The 25152-nt window shown below is 44.4% G+C and overlaps 1 long non-coding RNA gene across 1 annotated transcript; it reads left to right on the top strand.

The window, feature by feature from the left end:
• The first annotated feature begins 1103 nt into the window (after positions 1-1103).
• Positions 1104-13771, top strand: LOC122182751. The gene is made up of 4 exons (XR_006179976.1): positions 1104-1178; positions 1268-1864; positions 12608-12719; positions 13390-13771. It is a non-coding gene; the product is annotated as an uncharacterized LOC122182751 (long non-coding RNA).
• Positions 13772-25152: the final 11381 nt, after the last annotated feature.

Below are 25152 nucleotides of genomic sequence, written 5' to 3'. Positions count from 1 at the left end.
GTTATCCTCCTTCATTATCTCCATGTCCTACATCATCAGGCAGCAATGTGTCAAAAGATCACGCATCACAAAACTAAGCCTCACCACAAAGAGTGCTGAGCTGGGAATGTGCAAGAAGAATATTTTGGCAAACTCTATGGGGAAAAGAAAAGAACAGCAGATGTTTCAAATAGGCAAAAGCTTCCAGTTTGGCTTTGAGTCTGTACTCCGGACCAATCTCTAGATAACATCCTCCATCACTGTGCCAAAGGGAACAGTGAAATCATTCTGGTACATCTTTTGATCCCGGTGCTGTTCTGGTATCTGCAAACTCTGGTACTTCGAACATCATCCAAAGATGCCCAAAGATTTCATTATTCTCTGTCCCTGACACTCCATGGCAATCATCCAACACCTCCATTTGAGCCACTGGAGGCAAAGATCCAAAATATTCTCAAGGGGAATGGAGTGGTGAGAAGGTGAGAAATGATCTGCTGTGATATAGGGAGGACGATTCCCTATGAGTGTCTGAGCAAACGCGCATAGGTAGCAAGTTGGATGGTGGTTATAGCGGATCAATAGGCTTGTAGTTGCTGTGGCATGGCCGCCTTCATTCTTTATTTAAAACAAAGGTTTTCAGCCTGGATTACAGTTCTCTGCTTGTCTGCTCAGTTGGGATCAAGCTGATGGGGTGTTGTTCATCGAGGGTGTATCAAGCCCAGGCAGAGGCCTCACTGGTTCCTCCTTTATGTCCCAAACTGCCAGCCCATCTCCATCCTGCCCATCTGCAGCCTACCGGCCCGTTCCGTGCTGGCACCTTGAGCCAGGCGCTCAGGCCAAGGTCTGCTCTTGTGCCAAGGCCTCAGCTGCTGCTCTCAGCATGGTCCTGCTGCAAGGCTGCAGCTTGGCACATGGAACAGGGATCCCGTGTCTCCTTTGGGGATGCCTTTGACATGGCTTCTAAGCAGGGGACAGACAACCTCAGGGGTGGGGGAAGAGGGCTGAACTTCTGCCCTTTGCTGGGTGCCGTGGGCAGGCTCGCACAACGCCAGCAGCGCAGCCACAAGGAGGGAGAATGCTCTAACTGCTGCTTTTAATTTGTACGCTTCTTTGTTTCATCCAACAGCTTGCCTGTGTGTCGCCTTTCAAGTGATTTCCCTTGCTGCTTTCGCTAACACGACTTTATCCCTGCCGGAGAGGTGAGCCGGGGATATGTTGAATACAAAAAGAGAGAGGCAGGATAATCAAACACCTGCTCCCACTAAAACAAAGCCTTTCCTCTTCACAGGCTGTTGAGCACTGATGGGGAGAGGTGAAGGCCTGCACCAGCCCTCGCCCGGAGCTGGGCCCAACCATTGGAGCAAGGTTGTAAAAGCAGAAAAATGACCGTGCATTGCACTTAGGCTGCAGTCATTCTGCCTAAACTGGGGAACATTCTGCAAATATTTCAAGTCAAATACTGCTGGTGCTGTCACTGCTGCCTCGCAGTCACTAGGCTACAGCAGCCGTAGGTTTGCCTCGGTGACTCCAGCTGGGCAGCCTCCCGTTCGGACAAGCAAGACTACCATAAGACTGCAAATTGGCCCTGTGAATATGCTCATGGCCACGTACAGGAGTGGGGAGCTCTGCCTGGCTGCCTCCTGGCTGCAGAAGCATTGCAAATCTGCTCGCAATACAACCATCTTCTGATCAAGTACACAGCAGATGTGCCTCAATCTACAAGGGCATGGATGGGTGGATGGATGGATGGGCAGTGGCTGTACTGCCAGCCTTCTCCCAGAACATTCTGTTTTTCTCTTGGTTCTCACACAGCTCTGTGGCAGTCACAGCTTCCAAACAGGACCATGGGCATTCCTTGCTCTCCTGAAGGACTTATCTCATGCAGGTATTCAGAACTTCACTGGTAATCACTCTGACTTAACCTTAGTAATTTCAGAGACACCTGTATGTGGTGGCAGTAAAGTGTCCTATGTTTCTCTCTAACACAGAATTTTCCATGTGGGAGGGTCATTTCTCTTGCTATGAACAGGAGCATCTGGCCCTCTGGCCATTGCCTTCATCAGGCCCACAGCTCAGAAGAAGAATTTTCTCCATATCGGTTACTAGGACCAGCTGCTCCAGAAATAAGATTATAGATCATATGGAGCACAGTGGCATCAGCTCTCTCCCATCTCAGAAACCTAGAAATCCCATCTGATCTTGACTGCTCTGAATCAATAGGGGCAAAGAAGTGTATATTTCAGACAGGAAAGTTCCAAAGCAAATCTATGCAAGTCTCTAAGGGCTACTATTACTTGAATGGTAACCAAAAGGAAATAGGCAAAGGAAAAGGAAATGCAACAGGGCTCAGAGAGGGTTTGCATGTATTTGTTTCATAGACTCACCTGCATGGCAAGTGCTTTGCACCATCTATTGCACTGCTCTCCTATACACCCATTTTTCATTATAGAGTTGCCATTTCTGAACATGTAAAACTAGGATGTGCTGGCATGGTTTAAATGGTGCTACGAGCACTGCAGAGAGGCACAGCGATAGCTGTGTGGGAAATGAGAGAAGAGAGGAATTCTCCTGAGCAAAGAGCAATATCAAGCAAATGCTGAACTGACAACCTCTGCTGCTGAGACCGAAATGCTCTGGCAAAAAGCCACCAGCACGTATATCCATACAGCAGTGAACAGCCCCTCAGCGGAGAGCGCATCGGGAATGCATTCAGCACATAAAGCATCAGCTGTGTGAAAAACTGCAGACAAGATAATCCTGCTGTTTCATCTATTGTGCAAAGTTAGGTTTGGATTTGAAGGGCAACTTTCCAGGGCTTTTCAACTTGTGAGTTCAAAGGCAAATGGGCGTACACTGGTGCTGGTCTCACACCTCTCTCAGGTCAAGGATTCAAGACAACTGAGAGGGAAGTCTCCAGGGCTGGGTTTCTGAATATGCTGTTTTCTCTCCACTGCAGTGTGGTGCAATATTCAAGGGCTACCAAGACACCAACATTTCAGCATGGCTATGCTCCGTGCCTGGTATGCCCTGTGAGCTCCCATTTGGTCTTGGCATTAATTGTATGGCCCTCGTGGTGGTTTGGGGAAAATCTCTTTATCAGTGCCCTGATGGAATAAAGATCGTGTGTAGCCTGAAGAAAAGAAAGTAAGGAAAAAAATGGGTTAGAGGTGACACTGGAGACTTGTTTGCCAGGATTTAATACATATTGGATAATTGGCAGCTGGCTTTCCATTGCCAGATTTTCCATCTCAAATCTTTTTATTTCCTTAGGCAACATTTACTTCTGCTTTTTAAACAAAGCACTCTCAGAGACAGAAAATCACAGTGCAGACTGACTGACTGCATTCAGACAGCTCTCCAAACCTCCTAAATGCATTAAACCACCCTTCTAAGTAGCTCTTTGTGATTTCAGTGGAAATAAGGATGCTGCTCTACCAGGAAGCTTTAGTGAAAACATGATCATTCACAAGAGCTGCTCAGTATTTCTGGGCTGAAATTATCCACAACAGTATTTTTGTAATTCCATTTTTAATCTCTCATAGTGGGAGGAGGAGATGTTGTTCCAGCTCACCATCTAACATGGTAATATATATTTCCAGTGTTGAGAAGCAGTTAATGAAACACAAGAAGCTGAGGCCAACTCTAAATCTCAGCATCACAGAAGGATGCTACTGATGTGGGACTGGGACATGGTCAAACCATTACTGTCTGCATAGACCCACAGCCTGTTTTTAACACTGCCAGACTCCTCAGCAGTAGCACATGTTGGATTTATCAGCCCTTATGAGATATGGCACTGCAGAAATTGGTCTGAGACTGCCGGACTATTTACTACTGCTCTACCAGAATAATTCTTATGCTTATTCCCTGTTCTGAATACATCCAAAACTGAACCTCCCAGGTGAAGTTGCACTGATTTAAATCCAGCCATAAATCTGTTGCCCCTTACTGAGCCACTCATTTCTTTTTTACTATTTTTGAAGGGCAGGGAACAAGAATCTATCGGTGCAGAGAAAATGAAAGCAGTTTTCCAAACTCCTCAGCAAGAGAGAAAAATATTTTCACATGTTTGTCCTTTGTCCATATGCACCAAGCAAATCTCCAGACATTTCACACTGTGCCATCCCCTCATCTGGCTCTGTTTTCTGTTTGGTTTTCTCTCTCAAAGGTTTCTTGTTTCTCCCCTGTCTTCTCTTAAATTTTCTCCCCAGTCTCTTGCATAAGGATGAGAAGGAGCCTGGTTTACTTATTCCCTCCTAAGCGGCGAAAGCAAACAAAACAAAGCCAAGTCCCCATGCATCCCAGTGATCAGAATGTTCCATCAGTGCACCTGGCTCCGATGTCTGCCTCACACTCTATCCTTGGGCTGCTGCATTCAGAGCTGATTTTTTTCTCCTTTGGGACATAGGGAGGAGAAATAATTCCCCAGCATGATGATGGCCAGATTTTGGAAAGCCTTCCTGAGTCATTTTAAACTTGTTTTAGGCTCCCACAGTTTTCACATTAAGGTTTTTTTTTTTTGGTAATTCCCTTCCGTGAATAGGAGTCGGTGTCATCCAGTGCTCCACTTCTTCACAGCTTCCATTCTCTCAGCCTTTGGACAGTGAAAATAATAGGCTTTTGGTAACCAGCATGTAGAAATCTCTACATTCATTTTGCTGGTTTATGGCAATAGAAAAGAGGTTTTCATACTGTAAGTGTGCTAAAATATTCTGATTAGCCTGAACAGCGGTAGGAGGAGATAAGATAAGCTCTCAATGTATTTCAGAAGTAAACAGCAACGTGTTAAATTGGTTCAACAACTTTTGTATGAGTTTAAATGAGGCGTCTTTTTTTTTTTTTTTTTTTTTTTTTTTTAAATAACATACCAAGAAAAAAGTAGCCCTTTGGTTTTTTAATGACACATTCACTTATATCACTTAATGTTCCATCCTACTTCATCTACAGGCATTGCTGTGCAAAATGTTGGCATGATTGCAATCTAAATTAAATAACTACTTCGTTAGCCATTCTGCTGATAAGCTGATTTTAAGAATGCAGATTTTAATGATGAAATTCTCAGCTGGGCACCACAACAGCAAAGTTTTTTCTGTAGCTCCAAGCGTGGTGGCTCATGACTACATATTAGTGACAATAATGTTCAGATCACCCAGATCGGAATAGTTTTTCTCAAGGTAGATCATCTGGGGATGCTTGGATCTTCAATCCCTGAACCATTTGCTCGAGGGCTTTGGACACTGAAGACAGCAGATGGAATGACGTCGCCTATTTTGTCCACTTCTTCCAGTTATCAGCCTTTCTTTAGATTAGGCAAGCATTTCTGCAAAGCTACTGAGAAGGTTGGCTCAGTGGGCCATAGAGGTGGGCTGGGACTTGGGTTTCACTGTGGGTACTGCAGAACCAGAGCAGGTTGAACCCCACATCCAGGCACGCACTGCCCACATCCTCTGGTTTCTGTGGTGTGCAATGAACAAAACAAACCTCCACAACACAGACACACCGGGTTAGAGATGCCCCTGCGTGAGGGAGTGTGAGGGAACTGTGTGTGGGTTCTGAGAATTGCCAAGATCTCTCCTGAGGAGATACGTGGTCTGAATATTTTCCTCAACCATCGTTTTACAGAGCAAGCCAGAATTTTTAAGGAATATTGAAGTTGGGAGAAAGTAATCTTGTTATTTATTTATTTACTTATTTATTCTTGGGGTATAGGCTGATAAGAAAGCAATTGGATGAATAACTGTATTTTCCCCTGTTTTCCCTTAAATGTCTGTTAGAAGATAGGAGTTTTTTTCCATGCCTTTTAGGAGACTATTTCACAGAGATTTTGTCCTGTTTATGAGCTCAGGCTTTCGCTTCTGTCATTTCTATCATGCTTCCCTCAGCATCACATTTTGTTACACACAAAATAATTCTTTTCTCTCTGCCTGAACATAGTAACCGTAGCTCTAGTCATTACCCAGTGAAGCTATATATACTTAGTTCATCATCTTTCCTCATAAATCAATCTTTTCAACCCCGAAATCATTTTAGCTGCTCTTTGAATTGTCTCCAGCTTGTCTGTTTTTGCCTGGTAATGATGTGGCCCAGAACTGAATGCTGCATTCAGGGTAGGCTGCCACCGAAGTAATGGGAACCAGGATGATTTCCACTATCTGCCGTTTGACACAAAACTTATTGCGAATATATTGCAAGAAAAGGTCTGCTCTTACAAATGTAGCAGAGCTGGAAACAAACCAGAGGCTGATTCACCTCAGTTCCCTCCAGCTGTCCTGAGCTGTGCTGATCCCAGCAGGGCAGATGGATGGGGCATCTCCCTACAGCAATGCACACATTTTTCTGCAGGGATTGGGAGGCCAGGGGGTCCCTGCCTGGTGCAGACTCTGCTTGCACCATGACAGTGCATGTGCAAGTATGTTGGTTGCTCCAAAAGTAATGTTTCCTAATTATTTCCGTGGAAACTACAGCAGTTACAAAGAGCACAATAACACTATCTGACAGAGCAAATTCTCAGCTTAAAAAAAACACAATTTTTCAACATAGTCACTTATGAACCTATCCCTGTTTTGTTGTCTGCGTTAACAGGGTGTTGTGTCACTGTTTGCAGAGCATGAGTGTTTGTTACAGTGAAGGCCTGGACTCAGGATTGCAACACTTTCCTGGAAGTCTGGCTTTGCATTCCTCGCCTGGCTTTCTCTTAGTGACATGCACTGGAGTGCAGGGTGCATTGTCCTCCTCCTAGCACTGCCTCCCGGGAGGCTGCAATTCCAGCTTCTGCAACAGCAGCTCTGGTTTAGAGTGCCAGGATACAATGATTTGTGCCCTCTGTATTCCCATATCTAGCTGCTTGGCTGCACTGGGACATCCAGACCAGGGATGAAGTGCTCCAGCTCAGCAGCCAGGCACAGAGCAGCTTTGCTGCTGAAAAGCAATATGTGTAAAGCCACACCATAAGGATGATCTTTTAGGACTAGCGCATCCTAGAATATGTAGGATGAAGCCATGACTTATTTCCTGCAGCATGTTGTCAGTAAGACTGAGAAAAGAAGTTGCAAAGTGCAGATGAAAACCACTGTGACATTTCAAACTCACCTCAGGCGCTTTGCAGAATAAAGAATCATAGAATCAGAGAAGGGGTTGGGTTGGAAGGGACCTGAGATCAGCCAGCTTCAACTCTCTGCCACAGGCTGGTTGCTCCCACCGGCTCAGGCTGCCCAGGGCCCCATCCAACCTGGCCTTGAACACCTCCAGGGATGGAGCACCCACTTCTTCTTCAGGCAGCCTGAAAGGCAGAACTGAGTCCTGTTCCTGACACCTTGCAGGTCTCAAGTTTTCTTCTGCGTTATCCAGCAGTCCTCTTCCTCCTTGTCCTCCTAGAAATGAATCTCTCAGGTTCTGAAATATCTCCTCAGCTCCAGCTCAGGTCAGGCTGTGGGGCTGAACTCAAACCAAGCTTTCTGTTCAAAGCATTTATTGATCCATTTTTATGGCGCAGCCATCACTTAAATACAGCACCAACTTCTCCTTATGGCCAGTGGGGACTTTGTAGCCAGTCTAAAAGCCCTCTTATTTTGATGTTAAATCGAGCAGCATGATTAGAACAAAAGCAACATCAAAACTTGAGCAAAGCAAGGTTCCCCCCACCACTCACTAACAGGATTTCTGGAAGCGATTTCCTTCCATCAAGTTGGCTTGCAATATGCTGGCATGGCGCATCGCATCAGTAATGGGAAAGGGAAAATCGATAGCAGGGAGGGAGGATCAATGTGAAAAGAAAAGGCAAGTTTTGTTTTAAAAGATTTTGGCGGAGGGGTTTTTAAAAAAATGATGTCATCTGTGGTATTTCTCTACATCAACAGCACGGGTTGTGGATTGCACCAATCCCACATCAATAACATCTGCAAATGCCGCTTTCTGAGAGGTACAATCAATCCTGCCCAGTGGGCCTCAAGGTACAAAAGTGAGCTCACAAACTATGCCTGCCATCTGCAGTTCACCCCCTGCATCTGAAGCCTGGCATCCTCACCCAGTGTGCTGATGAGGCACACTTGACAGTCTGAGTCCAAGAATTCCCTGCAGTGATGCCAAAATCCATTGGTTGCTTTGTTTTGCAGCTTTTTGGTCTTGAAAAAAGCCACCAGCTCCCCACGAGCAGCTCTGCATGGCTGTGCCCAGTTGGGATAACGTCGTTGCATGGTTGCATGCCCCATGTGCCCCCATGGGGGCTGTCCCCTGGGATTCTGTCTGGTCTTGGGTGAAGGGTTGAGACAGAATCATGGAATCGTTAATGTTGGAGAAGATCTTTAAGATCACCAAATCCAAACATCGACCCACCCCCACTATGCCTACTGACCACATCCCTCAGTGCCATATCCCAAAAGTTTTTGAACAGGAATGGTGACTCTGCCACCTCCCTGGGCAGCCTGTGCCGCTGCATCACCTCTCTTTCAGAAAAGAAATATTTCCTAACATCCAATCTGAATGTTGGCATGTTGATGTTGGAATTAGCAGCCCTGCAGCCAGCAGCACAAAACACTGAGAACATCCATGGGTGCAGAAGCAAAAAAAAAAAAAAAGGTGAAAACATACATTTGACACAGAATCACAATATACAGAAGAACTGCCTTCCCTGCTGGTCTCATTCAACATCCCTACAGAACCACCGTGCTGAGGTGCTAGGGCAGAACCATAAAGCACTCGTGGAAGAAGATATTTCACCCTGAGTGAAGGGAATGGCTTCTCCCCAGAGGCTGAAACGTGTTTGCCAAAAAGTATTACGTTTTTGAAAAAAGATTTTGCTTTTTGAAGGTGGCACAAAATAGGAATTTCACTTCTACATCCATTTATAGCCACTGTGATCTTTTATTGCTTTTCCTCTACACATTGATAAAGCAAATGCTCCCTTCAGAGTTGTTTACCCTCAATAGTGCAGAGCCAAGCAGTTGTTTTAATTACAAGGTTTTCTGTAGAAAAGGGCATTTCCCTAATACTGTTCTTGCCTGAAGACCAAATAGATTGGGAACTTTAGTGCAGAAATGACTGTGAGTCATCAGTGAAAACAAAACCAGCCCAAAATAAATAGAAATGTGGCCGATACCTGACCCAGATCACAAGTGCCCTATCGCTGTTGCTGATCAACAGAGTCATAAATGGCAACCTATCCATCCACCTCACCGAAGCACTCTGTATATCTCCAGCCATAGCATCACAACAGCATTGGCAAGGCAGGTTTGGTAAGTTGGAAGCATGTCCAAGTTAAAAAGATATGCATGACCTTAACAGTCGTACTACCATGAAGCCCCTTTGGGCACTTATAGAACTTTGGGGAAATGGAGGAAAAGGGAAACGGAAAATGATATGATAAACTCAGCTAGATAAAATTTCATTTGTCAAAGAACGGTTGAGGAAAACGGCTGATGCATTCCAGGCTGTTGTGTAGTGTATTACAGAAGCAATCTATTTTTGTTCTGCTATTATGCCATGGAGAATTCATCTCTCTGCAACAGTAGAAGCGATAAAGGAAAAATTGGTCCTCCTCCTGTAAATCAACTCCAGTGCTTTGGGGGAGGCTGCTCTTGCTTTCTTTACGGCTGAGTGTGAGCCTGCACATTCCCAAAGGAGCTCAGCAGTGGAAGCCAAGGTGCTCTTGAAGATCAAGGGCAAAACCTGGGACAAGAGAACAAGTCTCAAAAATAATCTGCCTGATCTGGCATCTGAACCACAAAGTAAATCAAGCACTTGGAGACCTCAGAAGTTCAAAAGACTTTAGGAAAGATCAAGTCGCTTGCCATTGAGCTTCTTCTTCTGAGTCTTTTTTTGTTTTGTTTTGTTTTTCTAATGCAAGTCAGTATTTCCTGGGAGCTTTTGCCCTCAGTTAAGTGCTCTGCAAATTCAATGTCGTTGTCTGGAACAAGAGAGACCAAAATGCTTATTGTGAGAGGAGCACTGATCCTCTAGATACTGATACGAGGCCTCTGAGGACAGCCCAGACAAGGACACCTCAGACTCTGAGACTGCTGTCTATGCATATGAGTCTTGGCCACGGGTATGGCCCGGATGCTGAACACAATGACTTGTGGTGGCCAAAAGGCTTTAGCCACCTTCTGCTGGCCAACAGCTTCTGGTGTTTCAATATACCTGCCCTGGGATTCAGGGAGCCTCAGGTACTGGCTCTTTGGGTGAGTAATGCAAAGACAGAGTAGGACTATGGCAGCTTTGCAGATGTCACTGGCTCTCACTGCTGGGAGTGACTCCCAGGAGACACAACAGACTGAGGCCTCTCTCTCTCCTACGTTCTGCTAGAAAACAACTCTCCCCCAGGATAACACAGCTCATAGCGGGTCAGCGTGGACAGACAGGCAGGGGAACAGAGAAAAATAATAAGGTTTGGGTAAGAGTGCAAAACAGTGATATCAACACCCCAGCTCTCCAACCATCGCAGTCTGTAGGTGTGCAAGGCAGTATCTAAACAAAGAGCCTGCAGCCTCCAGAAGGTCAGCCAGAAACCACGCTTGGTTGCCAACAGCAAGGAAGTATTTGGGGCCAACCAGGTAGCAAATACCATCCAAACAGGCTCTTACTAACTGGGAGGCAGAGAGGAGCACGCAAGCCCCACTATGGTACTGGTGATGGTGGTGATGATAGGCAAGGCTGAGGTGAAAGTCCCAAACCATGAGTCAGAGGGATGGGGAGAATCTGCCCCAAGCAGCTGCAGCCCTCAGACACATGTGGGCTGAGTGCTTCTTGATTACAGATAATTCAATTCATGTGGGGATGAAGAGGGAAAAACAATAAAATGAGTTTCAGAAAGGGTTAGGTTTCTATGTTCTGGTCTTGTAGCTGGTGGCCTGGGAGATGCTTTGGGTGCTGGAAGGTAGGGCTGCTTCTGGCACCTCTGTAGGTACACGAAAATATTTTTCCTAGTTGGTTGGGTTTTAGAATCCCAATTTGCATTGCAAGCACTTCTACTTTGTGGGGTTTTTTTTTGTGTGTGGGTTTTTGGTTTTCTTTGTTTTTTGCTTTTTGCCTCCAAGCATCCTGAGGAATGAAAATGGGTGTTTTTGAGCTGCGCTAATTTTAGTCGAATTTCAGACAGATTGGTAAAGTAAGGTCAGAGTTGCGTCTATGACAGTTCTAATGAAAATAAAGGTACAGACAACAAAAGGTTACGGAGCTGGATAAGGCTTTTTGACTGCTGCCATTACAGTTGATAGTTATATTCAGTCACTGCAAATTCTATTGATTTATCTTTTCCCAAGCACTCCACCCTAAACTTATTTCTCATTTCAAGAAATCAATGCTACGGATGCTTTGACACAAGGCATGCAGCATTCTGCCACCGTGTGTATTCCATGATGGGAGGAGCTGCATGATTTTTCTTTTTCTCAGTTCGTTCATCTTGAAAACAAACCAAAAAATCTCAGTTCCTTATAAAAGTACAGATCTGGGAAAAACTTCCTGCCCTTGATTTTTCCGCATTGTATCATCTGTGCTGATGCCTGATTTACTCTGGAGAATTTTTTCCCCAAAATGCTTCTGTTGGTGAGCAGCAGTTATGAATGTGCTTTCAGGCTCACCTAACGAATGGAATTTTTTTCTTATTTTTTCTTCCTATTCTGCCTTTCTGGTGCAGGTGGAAAATTCTATTTTGCCATTTTGTCCAGGGAATGAAAGCACAGGTTTAGCATGGGCAAAGGCTCTGCTCTGTGTCACTGTTACCACAGCTGAGGTGGGGACAGATGTGCTGAGGTGACTCTGCACCAATAAAGTCTGCTCTGGGGCCATATGTGAGTGGGTGTAGAACGTCCTGCCCTTTGCAGCCCTGCTGTGCCTCTGATGGGCACTTCTGCTCTTTCTGTTTGATTGGTGAGGGTCAGATATCCAGCTCCTGAGTTTCAATGCCTCCGTGCTGTTAGTGTGTAATTGTCAAAGACTCATCTGTGCTTGAATAATGCCACTGCATTCCTCTGTCAAGAAAGCTCAAGGGAGAAGAAAAAGCAAGGTCAAATCCCTTCCCAACCCAATGGAGATAACCCTTCTGGGAAGCTGAGGTGCTTGGGAACACCCTGGCATTGTGGATCCTGCAGTCTTTCTGGCTGATAAATAATTTAGGATTGGGTATTATGAATCCCTGGCTTTTTATGAGTAGAGAAATTTATTACAAGTACAGAAAGTCTCACCTTTATAAATAATTAAACTTGGTTACACACAGTGACTGTAGTGAATGATCTGGAACCGAAGTCAAAGAATGGAGCATTTGTCCCTCTTTTTTGAAAGCAGGAAGAAGGGAGACAAGGGAGCAATAACAGTGTGAGTGTATACAGAGGGGTGAGTGGACTACATCACTGCTCTACATATCTCCCTGACCCAATGGATTTGTGACTACAGGTCTGTAATTGTGAGGTAAATTATTTCAGCTCAGGAGCAGGAGGGGAGGAGTGAAGCCTGCAGACAGCATCTATATGGGTGCAACAGGTGCAAAAAGACTATTCACAGCCTTATCTCATTACAACCACCACTAAAACAGGATGCCATTAGCAGTTGTGGCACAACAGAGAACGGGAGGGCAGATAAAGAAAGGGGGGAAAAAAATACTCAGGATTTATGTTCTCCTGTATTTGTTATCTTCCAGAAAACAGTGGCAGAATACAAATCAACACACCCCATGCACAGACGGCTGGGATCCTTTGAGACTCTTGTTTTATGGATGAAATAAATTCAGCCAATGAGGAATGAAAGGCATTGTAAGTGGGGGGGGGGGGGGGAACCCAAAAAACCTTTTGCATATTATTTTCTCCAGTTAAGAGCTTACAAAACAGAGTCATGCGAAGGGAGGTACTAGCTGGCTCAGTGATGGTGGTTACAGCTTTCCTCTTATCAGAAGAAATGTACAGATAAATTCTCTCCAAGGCAAAGCATTCCTGGACAGGTCAGTAAAATAGCACATAAGGAACTTATGTGGAGTTTAGGAGACCAGGTTAAAATTTTTGTTTAAATTAGCCCGAGATACAAGATCATTGAAATGCAATAGTTTCTCTTGATTTCCCAGCTCTCTCTCACATATCCTTGCCCAAGGAGGCTGTGGATGCCCCATCCCTGCAGGCATTCAAGGCCAGGCTGGATGTGGCTCCGGGCAGCCTGGTCTGGTGGTTGGCGACCCTGCATGTAGCAGGGGGTTGAAACTGGATTATCATTGTGGTCCTTTCCAACCCTGGCCATTCTATGATCTTCTATGAACTATGACTCATTTAGGGGTGGAAATGAACTGGCTAAGGAAAAGTATGTGAGCAAAAGATATGTCCTGCAAGTTTCAGCAGTGGCTGCTGATCCTCTGCTTCCCAGCCTGCAGTTCTCTTCCTGAAGACAGGGTTGTATGTGCTACAGGCAAAACTGACATCTATTCCTCTCCTGAAGGATTTGGTGTCTCCATGAGAATGAGAAAAACACAGGGAGCACCGGACTGGACAGATGAGCCCCTGTTCTCACTGCTGTCTCCTGATCAGTGAGAGCGGCGTTGCAAAGCTAATCCCCACACTGTGCTACACCTGGCAAGAAAGAGACAGCTATCAGCTGGACACAGCAGCAAGAGCTGAAATGTGGTGGAAAAGATACCTCAAATATTCCCTTTTTTTTGGTATTCCTTTTAGTTGGGTGTTAGTTGGATGACTTTTCATGCCTTTTGCTAGAATACACTGGTCTGCAAGGTGCTGCCAAGAAATTGGCCACTATAATGATATATGATATAATGGTGAGCTCCCAGCCCCAGGGCAGCAGTGATTCTTAAGGTTCCAAAACACGTTGTGTCCAGAGTGTGAGTTCTCCATGTAGCTGAGCCCCAGTGTCAACCAAAGGGCGCTTTTCAGACTGGTGATGGAATTCTTAATTATGCAGCATCAAATGCAGCAGTTCTAAGGAGAAGCAAATTCTCTCACAAATTATGCACATACATCAAAACCACCCTCTGTTCCAGAGACAAATGCCCAATCAGTCCGATCTGTTTTGCCATCTACAGCAGACGCTACATCAGGCTGTTTGATCGGTTTTAATTCGTCTTTCCTCACTGTACTCAGTTAACTTGTGGTTATCCAGACCGTGGGGAGGGAGCAGGACAATCTCAAATGAAGTGGAGCACCGTTGAACAAAGCCACAACAAACTAATCAGATAGTTAAAATAAATATTTTTCTGCATTAGTCTTAGTAAAAACTGGAGCTAAGAGGTAGGAAAAGGTCAAAGACAGGAATGAAAACGTTTTATTTATGGTGTAGCACAGTTCATTTGCATCTGGATAGTCTGCCCATGCATAACGAAATGCAGATGGTGTCTGTACTGTGAGCTAGGTGAGATTCAGGGGAAAAGCAAAGCTGATTTTGTCTCAGTGTTTGCGAGGATTCCCCTGCATTTGCAGGTGATGGATTCAGAGGGAGCTGTAATTTACAGCCTTGTCTCCTGGACAGCACTTCAGGAGGAAGGAGAACAAGCATCTAGCCTCGGCTCATGGTAAAACTTGCTTCCAAAACATGAGAGGCAGAGCCACAGAGGGGATTCTCAGCAGAACCAGCTGTGAGAGGAGGATCAGTTGCAAAGCTTAAAGCAAAGCCACAGCCATCTGAGTTCAGATGGTGCCTGGCTTACAGGACACAGCAAAGGCAGTGCTCCCATCACAGTACTGGGGCTCCTCCAGTGCTCTGTGCACACTGAGGAGAGAGATAATGGCTGAAAGAAATTCTGTGTCTTCAATAATCTTTACAGAGATCTGATTCTCTATTACGTTGCTCTGAGTTATGTGATGCACAGAAGAAAGATTGGGTTCCCTCACTCTTCTATGCCTCCAAACCCAGCTGAAATGGTTTGTTTTTTTTTTCCCCTCTTTGCTTAATGGAAAAGGTGCTTAACAGTAGTTTCAAGATTAGAAAGGAAATAAGTATTTAAAAAAGAAACGTATTCCTCTTGGGTCACTACTAAAAGCTGTTTCATTATTGCCTAAAACCAATGGAAAGAAAGCCAGCATGTCCTCAGACTCCTAATACAGCATCAGATCTAATTGAATCTTTTGCATCTATTTTTAATGAGCAGCTCGTTTGTTTAATGTGATGGCTACATGGTTATGAGTTTGTTCCCTACTTAGGACATACAGCTTCTAATGCAGTGATATTTAATTTTTATCTCTCAAGGAATTATGCGAAACAAGCTGCCGAGATTGAAAAAACAATGATTTATTCCTGGTCAAACAGATTGCAGAGCAGCACAGGCCCTGTCTACCTTGGTGATGTTCCCATTGCTGCAGTGTGAAGCCCTCAGGAGCTCACTGATTGCTTCAGCACTGAGTCCTGCCTGCTCCACTCCTGGGCTGTGGCAGTGACGAGCAGAGTGGCTGGGGAACAGCATCACACTGTTGATGTGAATTACTGGAGAATTACCATTATTTCCAGCACAGCTACAGTGTAATCCCCACAAATAACTGTACAGCTGATTCACATAAACCCTGTTATTGTCCTTCAGATGTTTTCTGGCTGTGGTTGTGAGGAGTTCTGTAGGTGTGCATCAAGAAAATTAAAGCTTTATGTTTAGCCAAAGTCAGAAATCCCACTGATACCACTGATCCAACCCTTGCTGGTTTATTCACAAGACAGACTCCATTTAAGAGAAAGCACAAATGGGTAAGAAGCCTTTAGCCACTGAAATTCCAGGGGGTGCACAGGGCTTCAGCCTTCCCATGGGCAGAGTGGGGCAGGATCCTGAGGGACATCCAGAATGCTCATACAGGAGAACAGAGACCACACCAAGCTAGATGGAGTGTCTGTGTAACTGTCTAGTGGGAAATAGGAACAACAAAAGCCACTTCTACTGTCCTCATGATTTGCTCCAGTGAATGATGCTGAAAAGGACTTATCTGGTTTTCAAGGTGCATGTTCTGTCCTTCCACCTACCTACCAGTAAGGCACAACAGGGTAACTCAGCCCAAAACTCTGGCTTGGACTGGAGGTAAAACATCACACTCTGTTGCTTGAATAACCCACAGTGAAGATTAGAGAAATGAACTATAAAACTGTTCCAGCTTGTCCCCAACGGATAGGAAAGTAATGAAAATATCATGAAAGACAAATGGTAAAGTTAGTTTAAAACTGATTTAATGAAAATAACAGAGGATGAGTGTTCGTTGCGCACTACTGATTTATATTTTCTATATTTCAGCCTTCATAACCAAATTCTGTCTCATTAGCCATTAGAAGTTTAATACAGGGTTATGCATTCTATCACAATCCAAGCAGCTTTCAATACTTTGAAGGAGCACAGCGCTGCATTTTGAAAGATTAGCAAGGGCGTCCTTGGCTGGATTCTTGCATATTAAAATGTGATCTTCAAACCCAAGTTTTTCTTGTGGGATGAGGAGATGGGGAATAATTCAAACCCTCTCTCCCTTTTTTTCTTTCATTGAACTTGGCTTGACGTAAAACTACACCAAACTTGGAACAAAAGGGATAACGGTTTACAAAGAATTAGCTGTGAAATGAGTGGATCTTGTGAAGATGAAACTTTCCAAAATTAGCTGAGGTTGGTTTTTTTGTTTTTTTTTTTTCTTTTGTTAATTCTATATTCTTTGTCTTTCAGCTGCTTGCGGATTCTAGAAAGAACGAGATAATTTTTCCCACTTCTTCCTCTCAATGTTTTCCATAGCATAAATAATACATAGCAATAGCAATATTGGTTTTATTTGAAGGAAAAAAAAAGAAAGAAATGGAATCTGCCTTGGAGTCAGAGCCAGGCTGGAGGCAGCCACAATGAGGATGAGGGTGATGCACCACAATGAAGGCCTCATGTTCCATAGTGAGAACCACAAAGCGGCCACACCATCCTCGGCCAGACGTGCTGGAGGAACACCAGTTAAGAAATACACGTGGATGCACAACCTTCTAGGTGAGCAAAAATAAGCAGAAGTCCTTTGTAAAACAGGAGGTGTAACACAAACACAGCCCTGAGCTGCTCAGAATGTCTTTGCAGTGACTCAGCACCGAAACTGAGCCTTTCGGACCAGATAGCTCAGTCTCCTGTGACTCATCCCCAAAACAACAGTGAGGCTGCCAGATGCAAAGGGGCATTGCGACAAAGGTTCTAGGCAGCAGTGAGGAGCCTGAGACCAATCCTCCCTCTCTTCAGAGGGAAAGGCAGCAATTTTAGGTCCCCAAAACTAACGTGGGCTGCATACGCACCTGGAAAAGTGCGTGACTTTGTTTCTGAGGGGTTGCTGCAATGGTCAACCAGGGCTAAGTGCAGCTAGCTAGTAATTTAGAGCACTAGAGCACCTGATTGCAGTGACAGAGTATGGATTCAGAGCCCTGGCGGTTGACAGCAATGTCCTCAATCTTTTTAGCTGCATAAATAAGTAAACAGACAATGCTTTCCTCCAAAACTGAACGGACATTTTCAACACATGGTCAAGGAACAGACCCCGTCTCAAAGTTATTTCCCATCCACGTGTTCAGGACTCCCAAGTACCACAGGATCCTGCTCCTCATGTCTCTGCATCTTCTCTTCCACTTCTGTTGCCATAAAGCAGCTGCAAGCACTAAGTGATGTTCTGCACCACTGGTCTTCTCATGAGCAATGTGGATTTGCCTGTCCTCAGCAACTGGAGATGTGGTCTGACTTCAGTCAATTGATTTTTGATGAGGATCGCAGCCACTTACCCAGGCTGGAATTGGATGCGCTGGGAGTGTCTTGGTCCGTGAATGAACAATTGGACTAACAGTAAGGACACAAAGGCAGCAGATTCTGGGCTGTTGCAGGTAGCAGGAGCAGTCAATCACCTGCATGAAGGGTTTGTGCTACAGTAAATCCTCCTGTGCTGTGGAGTGAAACCATGCTGCTCCCAGCCCCAGCAGTAACTTGTTTCCTGATGAAACTCCACTGGCCTCTGGTTTCCCATGGGAAACCATTGCACTGTAGCTCTGTAATCTGTGATCAAAATGAAGGAACGCAACCTTGGCAAAGGGAGTGCTTTGGGATGTAAACTCCCCCAGTGCCCACTTGCTGTTCTGCACTCTTATTCTGATGTATGAGCATTTAAAAAACAGACTCTTTTTGCTGGTCAGTAGCAGCTCAAAGTCTCATAGAATCACAGGATCATAGAATGGCTGAGATTGGAAGGGATCTTAGAGATCACCCCTATCATGGACAGAGTTGCCAACCACTAGATCAGGCTGCCCAGGGCCCCATCCAGAGATGGGGCATCCACAACTTCCTTGGGCAGCTTTTTCCAGTGCTTCACCACCTTTATCGCCAAAAGCTTTTCCTTACACCCAATCTCAATCTTCCCTCTTTTAGTTTGAAGCCATTTCCCTTGTCCTATCACAACAGACCTCGCTAAAGAGTCTGGCCTTCTCTTTCTTACAGCCCCTTTAGGTACTGAAAGGCCACTCTCAGAGGCCTGTCTAGATCTCTGGGTGGCATTCTGTCCCTTGACACAACACACAGCTTGGTGTCACCCACAAACTTGCTGTGAGTGTGCTCAATCCCACTGTTGATGTCACTGACGAAGATGTTAAAAGTATTTGTCCCAGTAATGACTCCCAGAGGACTCCACTCATCGCTGATCTCCACCTGAACACTGAGCCATTGAGCACTACTCTCTGGGTACCATCTCACCACCGGTTCCTTGATCACAGAATGGTCCATCCATGACCATTATCCAAGACCTTGGTTCCATTGCAAACCCACTGGCAGAGGAGCCCCTAGAACAAAGCACCGTATGCCATAAATGCCATAAGGGTGATTCCTGTCCTATGATGTTTGTGCCATGCTAGCAGAAGAGTCTGGGCACAGCACACTCCAGATGATCATAGACATGGAGAAATTGGCTGCATCTGTCCTGCTGCCCTGTGATGGGGTTTTGGCCCCTTTTAACCCCAAAGCCAGTGGGTGCAACCAGCATGATCTCACAAATGACAAGCAGGGCAGGACAGATGGGTGCCTTTTCATAGCCTTCACTAGCACTGTGGGTAGTCCACCCTGGTGGAGGAGGGGCAAACATACTGCCTACCATGGCAAATAGCAGACAAATAAACACAGGCACTTTTCAGGCTCTGATGAGTAGGGCTCATCCTCTCCAGAGAATAATCTCCCAGAAATCGACACATAACATCAAAAGACAAATGAGAATGAAAAGGCCTCTCAAATTTAATAGCCTCCATGAATTACACTGCCTTTTGTCTATATGAGCTGTCACTCTTTCCATTAAAGAGTCACTGTAATCAGTAATCCATTTTAAGATTTATAGACGTGGAGATTTATAGACTTACTGTTCTTATCTGCTTTTTTTTTCTTTTCTATTTTTTTTTCCCCCATGCATCTCTGTGGACTCCCAAAGGATGAGATTCTGTCCTAAAACCCTGCTCTGCATCTGGAGAAATAAAATGGTGCTGGGGTGGAGGCCTCTGAACTGGAGGCCAACAAAAGCAATAATGCTGATAAAGACAGCAGGAATGATAATATGGAGTTGAGGAAGAACAAGAAAGAAAGGATAAAAGATGAGCAGGAGAAAATTAGAAAGAAGAATCCAGGTTTCACAGATTCTCACTATATAAGTTCCACGAGTCCTTGAAAGAAAGGAAATAATTAGGTTACTTTACCTATTCGTTCATTTTTATCTTGAAACAAGAACCCTGTATCCTTGAAGTGAACATATTCAGATCCAGCATTCACGTACAAGAAGGCCACTTTACTCTGCTCACAATAAAGAATGTACTCAGGTGGGAGTATGCTGACATTACAAAGTCTCTTCAAACAGCCGAAGGAATTTCAGTATAAATGAGCCTCAAGCCACCTGCTTTGCATACTTTTATCTGATTCTGGTGCAGTTGAACAGTTTGCTCTGATAGTAATTGAATATCCTTATGTGGATTAATACCTCCAGCACAGAATTTGAATATGTTCGTGCTGCTTGAAACCAGTCTGCATGTGCAACCTGATTCTGGGTAAAATTGCAAATGCTTACGTGACTTAGAAATCAGAGCACTATTCAAAAGCTTCTAACTCATTCCGAGTCCAGTTTTGGCAAGTCTGTGTGAGAAACAGATTTACTCACCCTCTAGATATCACACTGACAGCAGGTAATATTTGAGACAACTCTGTCAAAGTAGCATTGTACGAAATTCCTTAGGTAACCTCTAACGCTCCTGCTATGTATTGCTTGGTATTTTTGTACCTGCTTGTCTCTAAGGAGAACTAGGACAAAGCCTCTTCTGAGTCTTGTTCCCATGCTGAAGAAAGCTGCTGTATTTGGTGAGCTACGGAAGAAAATGCTTTGGTACAAATGGGTATGGTGTATCACAATGGAAATCTATACGCAACATTGTCCCTGTGTATCAAATATAAGGCTCTCTTCAGAAATGCAGATTTTCTTACGTAACGGAGAACTGTAGGGACTGGCTGTGTAATGCATTCTAATTAGCCATTCACATCGTATTGGAAACTGTCTGTGCCAATCCTTCACAACAGGCACATGTGATGGCTGTCAAAATAATTATTGGCACAAACTTGTATTTTCCAGTTTGAGACAGTGAGAAACTTCAGTGGTGGATTAATTTTTCTGTGCTCTTGGGAAAAGCAGAAGAGCACTGAGACTCATTTTAAATTGATCCTACTCAAGCTGTTCAGTAGATAGGGTTATGACCTGTGAATTCAAGGGCTGCTTTCCTGTGCTCTCATGTATTACGCAGGAAGGAAACCACGAATTCAAATGTTACAGTCTCCTCCTTGAACAGTTTCCTAAATAAGTGCCCTGGGTTCATTGCCTTTGATAATCCTTTGGCTGGATGTCATTAATGAGTCTGTATTTTTCTCCCAGCAGCATTGCTCTCCTGTGAAATAATTTCCATAATCTCAGAATCTTAGGATCATAGAATCATTAATTCTATGTTGGAATTAATGGTTGGAAATGACCATTAATGGTATTCCAATGGTTGGAAAAGACCTCTAACGTCCAACCTCCTTCCTACCACCAATACTGCCCACTAGGCCAAGACCCTCAGTGCCACGTCTGTTCTTTCCTTTAACACATTCCACCACCTCCCTGGGCAGCCTGTGCTAATGCATCACCGCTCTTACTGAGAAGAAATTCTTCCTAGTATCCAACCGTTACCACATTTTGAGCATCCAGAGGATGTTTGCGTTGTTTTGTGGCGTAAGGACTAATAGGAAAACAGCGTACAGTTTGCACGTTGGTCCAATGTCCCTTTTGTGTCAGGAGGGCTGTACGTGGCAGCTGCATGGCTCTGCAGTGGAATTGCCAGGTCATGGCCCAAATCAATGGCTGAGCACCAACTGTGACTAACCCAGGGAGCTCAGGTGCAAGCAATGCATCTGAGTGATTGATACGGCTGGAGCTTAGATCCACCCCTCCTCTCACTCATTTAAGGACTAGAAGCTGGGAGAGTGGCATCTCTTTGTGGCTGTGCTCCTTTTGAGCTGTTGCTGGTCATTGGAAGGGGTGAGTCAGTTCTTATTTTGTTGTTCTGTTCTATAGTACTTGCATCCCAGGAAAAGGCTCTGTTATTGTCTTTGTTTGCCCACAGGCTTCCACTCAGATCCACAGCAGATGAGGGCAGGTCTTGGCAAATGATCTCTCTGCTTTCCTATTTGTTGTAGAATCTTTAGTGTTGGAAGGGGCTCTGAAAGGTCACCTAGTTATCCTGCTTTGGGTGCTTGAAGTCTGTGAACAGGCCTAGTTGCTTTGGTGGCCTGCATAAGAGCAGTGACCAGGTATTAAATACATCTGCAATCAAAACAGATCTCAGAAAATGCCATTTCACAGCCTTCTGGTGCAGTCACCACGCTGACAGGGACCAGGGTGGTGTCAGGCAGCGGCAGAGCCCCCAACTCATCTTTTACACACACATCCCCACTATTTTAGGCAGTGATCTAGAGATCAGAGGAAGGAGTTGGCAGTTTAATATTTAAACAATTTGTTTCATGTTCGGAGCATCATGTTAACGATCTGTGTGTCACCACAATAATCAAGAGGGGTGGAAACTCGCTTGCAATTAGCCGTGCCTCCTGTCACAGCCCACACGATGCTAATGGTGCTATGGGCGCTAATTTTAGCTAAATGCTTTCTTTAAAATGTAATTTGCATTTGGTTTCCCTCCACGGACCCCACAAATGCTCATGTTCTCCAGGGCTCCGCCTGCAGGTTTCCTTCCTCATACTCACAGGGGATGGTTGGTGTTAGGCCCAGCTGCAGAGCTTGGCCCTTTCTTCCTCTGCTGGCATTGTACTTCACAGTTCCTTGTTCCCCATCCTTGATGCCCAGATGGATGCAGTCCTCTACCCCATTTAAGCTTTTTGCACTCAAATACTCTCCTCTTGCCTCTTTATCCTCCTCCTTCAATAATCTGTTGTGCTGGTATTAATCCCAGCCAGAGGACTGTTGTGCTGGAGACCGAGCACAAAGCCAAGGCTGGTGCCCTAAAGAGCTTAAAACCTCACTCTATTTTGGGGGCAAATTATGCAAAACAAAGCATTCACAGCATTGTTCAACAAGCTGGGGAATTTATTGAGAAATTTGTATTACGTTGAACAATTGAGCTGGACTCTTAAATAAAAGCAGGAATGATAATCCTGCTGCTAACGGCAGCGCTTATCAAGAGTAACTTGAATCATTTGACTGATTGCCTTGCTGTGTATCGAAGCCCAGCACTGTTGTGGTTGAGACCCAAGGAGCGATATCCACAGCAATGTGCTGCTGTGCCTCTGGAACATCTTTATTAATGGTGTACAGCAGAGCCCCTGCTGCTCCTGGCTCTTACCTCCAGATTTATGGCTCACTTCCACGGCCTTTCCCACTACTCTTAATATATTATAACAGCACTGTTCATACATGAGCTTTTCCTGTTAGGGAGACAGCAGCACGCTGGTAGAATTGCAGCAGACGAAGTCCCAGGGGAAGGCATTGGTGGCAGGTACAGTTTATCTGCAATCTGCAATTTTTCCAGCTGTATCCAGAATGAAGAAGTCATGCATAATTTAATATCATCTGATAACAATCATTTCATGAATCTACACTATTTAATAGCAAGTGGTCCCTTCCAGTGTGTGTGTGTGTGTGTGTGTGTGTGTATATATATATATATATATATATATTTAGCCAATCTGATGGAATTTCTTTATTAGTAAGTTCTTATTAAATTTGACAAGGTGATAACAAAAGCCTATAGAAAAGTATTATGTTTTATTATAGTCTATAGTAGTTTTCCACAAAGGTTAACATGGACTCACCATTCCTAATAATTAAACGGCAATACTTCTGCTGTGAATGGCCAAACCTCACAGTCTTGCCCTTTCAAGAACAATCCTTCACTTTATATTTATACTCCGCTTTTATTCTATGGTTTTCCTTACACTTGCAGAAATTTAGCTGTTTCATTTTTCCTCTCCAAGTAGTACTGATACGTTATAGTAAAATACAAAATAAAATCGACTGATCGAGACAATTCTAAAGCTGTCAACATATTTTGTTCCCTAACTATACATCCCAATCATCTCCAAGGTATTGTAGTTGTCTCTTGGAGTTGATAAGCCATTTAATGTATTATTCTGGTGACAGAAAAGATGGCATTTGCTACAAGCGTTTTTATGATTCAGTAGTTTTTATAGAGACTAGAAAACTAAGCAGCAGATTTACACTATAACAAAATAAAAGCTGAGATCTCATCTGCCTGATGAATGACTAAAGCAGCTTTCATCCACAGATTTTCAGCTGATCTGCCTGAAGGTGGAGAACTTATTGTTCAGGACGTTATAGCAGTACCTTGAGGCTATAATCAAATGGTGAGTTGAAGACTGCATGCATACAGGGGGTAGAAATACTGCTAACTGTGGGCCAGTTTCCATCTAAGCCAGATGGGTTAAGTCAATAAATTCAAAAGAAAAAGGAGGCACAAGGTAAAGAGAAGTTCTATATGCTTGAACACGGAGTGATGCACCAGAGCTGCTGCTCTGCTCAGCCTGTTGGCTGCTTGCTCAGGGTGTCACAGCAGAGGCTTTTTTCATTTTCAAAAGGAAGTAAATGCAAGGACAAAGGCAGTTTAGAAGGGCTGTTACATAGAAAAGATTTGGCATCAACAGACAGGCAGAGGATTACTGGCTGCCTTACTCCTTAGCAGACATATTAGCTAATTCCCTCCTCTGCCAAGCAGTGAGTCAGTGGTTGAAATGAGAGGAGGGCTCCAGCCTCTTGACTTCCCTACTCCACATCTGATCTGGGATTGCTCCAGCTGTCTTCCAGCAAAGGTCAGCTTCAGAGACCAACTTCAGTAGCAAATGCTTAAAGCATATTTGATGTGGGAGGACAAGCAAGTCAGGCTTCCCTGTGCTTCTGAAAAGGAGGGAAGCACTTATGGTACCTTCCACCAAGGGTTAACCAGGCTGTTTGGAGCCCACAAGTGTCAGCTGCTCAAATAGCCGTGAGGATGTGAAGCAGCATCAGATCTGAGCCCGTGGAGTACACAGAAAGTCCTCTGAGGCCAGTGGAAACTCTGGACAATCCCAATGACTGCATTTCTATGCATGGGCATTTTGGTGCTTTCCATATGTCTTTTAAGCTGTATGCAATGCCAGCTTCCAATGATTTGCCCTATATTTGAACTTTACTTGCAGCCTCCCACTTGCTTAGCTGTAAATGTGATTGTAACAAATCCATTTCAACCCCTTAGTTAATTTGTTTCTGAAGCCTTTCTCTTTCAGAGTGTGTAATTAAACTAAAAGAACCTGGAAAAGCCCCTTACAGTAAATAATTTACAAGTTCCTCCCAGGGGACATTTTTTAATTGTGACTCCTCTGGTCAGATCTTACTGAATACTCTGAGATAGCATTCCCTGCTGAGATCCTAAAGTGTAATTAACTTCTTCCTTTGCTCACCGTACTTTTCCTTAAACTATCCATTTCTTATGCAGGGCAGGCAGACTTGTTTATAAACAAAGTAGAGCCTGATAGACACTTTGTCATGAGAATAGCAATAATGACATTCGCTGCAACAGACAGGGGCACATCCATTTGGGGAAAGATGATACTGTTTGGAAGCAATTTTTATAAATCCTACCCTGACAATCCAGCCCTGATACAAGAGAGCAACCAGGCAGCCTAGACTCCTCTCCTTCTTGGCAGCCTGCCTTGTTCCCCAA

The sequence above is a fragment of the Lagopus leucura genome, unplaced genomic scaffold, assembly GCF_019238085.1.
Source record: "Lagopus leucura isolate 7727_CA_CO unplaced genomic scaffold, USGS_WTPT01 Super-Scaffold_100015, whole genome shotgun sequence".
NCBI classification, from domain to species: domain Eukaryota; kingdom Metazoa; phylum Chordata; class Aves; order Galliformes; family Phasianidae; genus Lagopus; species Lagopus leucura.
The sequence above is the reverse complement of the archived record's forward strand: the minus strand, read 5'-3'. Positions and strand labels throughout refer to the sequence as shown.